Below are 4380 nucleotides of genomic sequence, written 5' to 3'. Positions count from 1 at the left end.
GACACCGAGGCAAGACGGCCCGGCCTCAGTTTTACAGTTCCCAGACGATGTTTTTCCCCAGGGCCAAGCTGTATACACTGTTTTTCCTGTCACGCATGCACACACAGGCCATGGGTGCATGTACACCTACACACACACACACACACAGGAGAAATCTTATCTCCACCATCGGCTGTGAAATGCCAGGAGCCCCGCTCTGCCGCTCTGTGCTCACACAGGCGGCTGTGAGACGGAAAGAAAGTGGGAACGCGAGAAAGAGAGAAAGCGCCTTTTGTGATATTAGACGCTGAGACAGAAAAAGCTGTCGAGTTGCCAGGATTAATGGACATTAGCACATGAAGTCATGAAGAGAACAGGAAGCGCCGCAGGAAATGCCTCAGAGGGTGTGTAATGCCATCTCTGATCGCTGCCCGTGTGGCACGCTCATTATGCAGTGGGAAAATACTGGGGGGCTTTTGTGCTTTTGCTACATAAAAGGGATGCTAAATATACTGAGAAATGTGAGATATTTCAGAAAATGCATTGTTGCTAATTTAAGACAGCCAGCTGAATTATTTTTGGGCTTAGGGGCCTTTCTTGTTTGGAGTTTGCATGTTCTAACTGGGCCGTCATGAGTTCTCCATGGGTACTCCAAAATCCCAAAATATGCGTTTGAAGTATTGGTTTTATTAAGTCCCAATTTCATGCGTTTTAATAGCTCCTTACAGTCTGACCCTGCCACTTGAACTCATCAGCAAAATGAATACCGTGAGCAGAACTCATCACGTTCTTATCTAATCAGCCAGTGAATAAATGTAGGCTCATCTCTCATTGCCACCTTTGAGCTCCTACAAAATTCTCAGGAAGTTCTTCCTATCTACATTTTATTATCTTATGAAGTTCACTGAATGGAAATAGACGTATTTTCTTCATGGTAGGCAAACTGTGAAAGGCTCCAGTCAGTGGAGAGGCAGGTGTTTGAGGAAACACTCCACCCCGTGATGAACTGGATTTCACTGTAGATCAGATAATACTCAAAACATGTTTTAGCAATTTCTCTAGTCAGTTTTTCCTTCCTGATGATCCAGAACTTTCCATCACATTTTCATTCAATCAGGTGTTAATTATATTTTTGTGCCGGTTGTATCAGGAAAACTGGATTGTGGTTGGTGGGATGTTATGTAAAGGTTGTCCGGATGACGGGAGCAGGGACACACCCGCAGTCACACAATCCCTCAGCGTCTGACCTTCACAAGAACACCTTTTCTATAAATCACTGCCGGCTCACAGAGGGGAAGTGGATCAAGTGAGGTGTCCCTCCCTGTCTTTTATTTTTGTCTTTTTCATTACTTCACTACCTGGTGTCAAATTGTCCGGAGCTGATGAAGTCATGTGGGTAAAGTCATGTATGGCACTGAAAAGATCAAATCTAAGACTTACCAAAATATAAAAACAAATTCAATAACTGCTAAGACGATTCAACAGAAAACATTTACAGCAAAACGCTGCTGCACATTTTGTCATTGATTCTGAAAGTGACATCCTGTTGTGACTCTTCGTTCACCATTAGGAGCTTTTAAAGACAAAGTTCTGGAGAGTCCTGCAATTTATCTTTTGTTCCGTTTGTCTCTTTGTCTCATTAATAACAACATTTTTTCTCATCTGATCTTCCTTTAAAAGCCATTATTAACACTTGGTTTGGATATTTCAGCCAACTTTCTCCTTCTATACTCCCATGTTCACTTTAATAGACTAAGTAGTTCAATCCGGGAGCCCACTGTAGTTCTTTTCGTCTTTTTTCAAGTAACCACCCTTTAAATGGCCTGGTGGTCCAGTTGTCAGAAATCTGATCCACTGGACCCTGTAAACCTTGACTTTACATCTATCACTCACAACACTGCTTCACCTGTCCCTCCCCTGTCATCCCCCTTCATGTTGGTTGCATTGCAGATCATGGTCGTCAGTCCAGCACACCTCCGGACTTCAACACATGCACTCTGGCTGTCAAGACCCTCTCAGCAGCAGGAGGGAGAGCGGCAGGTGAGGGGGAGGGGGGGGCGGTCTGTCAGAATTTGGCGTCTGTTGTCGTCAAACTGCAAGAATCTCACATAAACTTGGGGTTTTGTTCGCAACAAAGAAAGTAGTATCTGTTGATTTGAACAGGAAGAGTTATTATCAGACTGGTGAAATAAGAATGTGTGATCTGATGATCAGAAGTGGCAGAGGAAATACAGCAGTCAAGGCGATGCCCTCCCAGTGTTTTACCACCTAGTTTATTGTAAGTTTAATTAAAGTTTACATAAAGTTATAAAAGATGCATTAAAAAGTCAGTGTAACAACAGTAGCAGACTATATACAAGGACCTACTAGACACAACATATTATAATGTTTCCGATTGCCTATGGATCTCAGAAGCTGCTAATATTTTAGAAACTTCTGGTTAGAAAATGCTAAAAGACACCAAGGTGTCACCAGTAGGCCCGACTGAATCCGCGTCCCTCCTTTATCGAGAGCGGACAGACGGAACTAGGCTGTCGCCTTGCTAAAGTTAGCCGCGCAATTAGTTCAGACGCTAATTAGCAGCGAGCGGAGCGGAGCAGAGGCACTCCAGATTTCCCCGGTGACCAAAACCCGTTTCCCAGCCTGGATAAAAGTAAATGAGGTCCTGGCAGAGACGGCGTCATGTAACAAGAAATAAAATAGAAAGAGAGAGGAATGTGCAACTGTGCTTTAGTCACGAGTAATGTTGTTGGAAATTTGAACTTATTTCTGATGAGATAAAAATATATCATAGCACCTAGTCAGTGGCAAATTGAATAATTGTTTTGACAATAAAAGGTATTTATTTGTTTCTTTAAATGACTTTTTTCAGTTGTTTTTTTTTGTTTATATTTTCCTGCATATTGGTGGATAATGTCTGAATCGAGGCTTTGTGGAATAAATTGATGAGCTAAAAAATTGGCAAAGTTAGACCGTGCTTGGCTGTGGAACACCTTTGTTTTTACTGTAGGTGTAAAATCTGTTGAGATAAAATGATGAGCTGTGAAATCCCTGCTCGAGCCTGTCGCAGTTAAAAGTCAGATAAATCTTTATAGCTCTGCAACCTTTGCACTTTTTGCACTAGTCTGTCTGTAAAAAACCAAAGCTCGCTGTGTGATTGGAAATTTGTCTCATTAGATTCAAGTGAACTGGCGTTTTAGATCAGATCTGTTTCCTAAACCAACCTTTTAGCTCAACTTTTCTCAGATTAAACATGGATCAACTTAAAGGTCTGTGGAAAAGCCACATTCCCACACACTTGTATTTTTCAGTAATGTCAGCCAAGCGTAACACTTCATCGACAGAAGAAGAACATCAAATAGGATGAGTGGTCTGTGTTCAGTGTGTAACTGTGTTTGTGAACACGTGTGTGTGTGTGTGTGTGTGTGTGTGTGTGTGTGTGTGTGTGTGTGTGTGTGTGTGTGAGTGTACGCTGAGGCAAGACCGAGACTCCAAGAATGTGGAAGGAATATAAAACAATAAAAGCTTTGTTTAGGGGAGTGCAGTGCTGGCAGGCATTTCACATCAGGTGCAGCAGAGTCCAACAATGGAGTGCTCTGGGCCGGTGAGCAGATCAGTGTCAGATGTATCACTTATCATGAAACAGGCCCAAATGCTTCACTCGACAGACACTCTGGACACATTAGACATGCATAATGGCCGCGTGTCACGAGAAGGTCAACTTGATGCATTCCACTTTAAATTACATCCCTGCAATTTGACAAGGATACTCCTGTTTATCTTCCAAGGTCTCCGATCAGGATCACCACCGTTTGGCCTGATTTCTTCTGGCACGGTCCACTGATCGAGTCACATGGCGGGAGGCAGTTTTATGGCTCCTATTTATGGCAAACCGTCCCGCTGCAACAACCGACAACATACCGGTGAGATGACTCATTTTTCATCCACTTCAAGAGCTGCCAGTTTTAGCAGAAATCGCCCATTTTCCACAACCTGGGTCTGTTCTGGAAACATACTTAAAGGTTCTGCACTCAGACAGCTTTTAAGTATCAGGTTTCTGAATGATACACAGGAGAGACATCGCATTGTTGTTTTACTGACAGCGGGAGAGGAAATTCTCTGGAAAGGAATGAAAGTGGGGGCGCTTTGATTGGAACATTAGCTATTCATGCAACTTGGACTCCCCTGGAGGGACGGGACAGGGAATCCCACCTATTTACCAGAAAAGGCAACAGCTTACTGAAACTGATCCAGATCTGAGTGATCTGGGTGGAGCTCCGCTCAGCTCCTTCACTTTCTCTATCTTTTTTTTATAAAAGTGAGTACCTGTGGGGATATCTCTTCAATGCTTTCCTCTGAAAGACATGTTCCTTTGAGGCAGCAAGAAGAAGAGAAAATAGA

General features: G+C 43.1%; 1 long non-coding RNA gene across 1 annotated transcript; it reads left to right on the top strand.

Moving 5' to 3' along the window:
* Positions 1 to 248: 248 nt before the first annotated feature.
* On the top strand, positions 249 to 3894 carry LOC115401374 (uncharacterized). Its single transcript, XR_003932947.1, has 3 exons — positions 249 to 383; positions 1930 to 2019; positions 3768 to 3894. It is a non-coding gene; the product is annotated as an uncharacterized LOC115401374 (long non-coding RNA).
* Positions 3895 to 4380: the final 486 nt, after the last annotated feature.

This window comes from Salarias fasciatus, chromosome 15, assembly GCF_902148845.1.
Source record: "Salarias fasciatus chromosome 15, fSalaFa1.1, whole genome shotgun sequence".
NCBI classification, from domain to species: domain Eukaryota; kingdom Metazoa; phylum Chordata; class Actinopteri; order Blenniiformes; family Blenniidae; genus Salarias; species Salarias fasciatus.
This window is presented reverse-complemented; position numbering and strand designations above follow the sequence as displayed.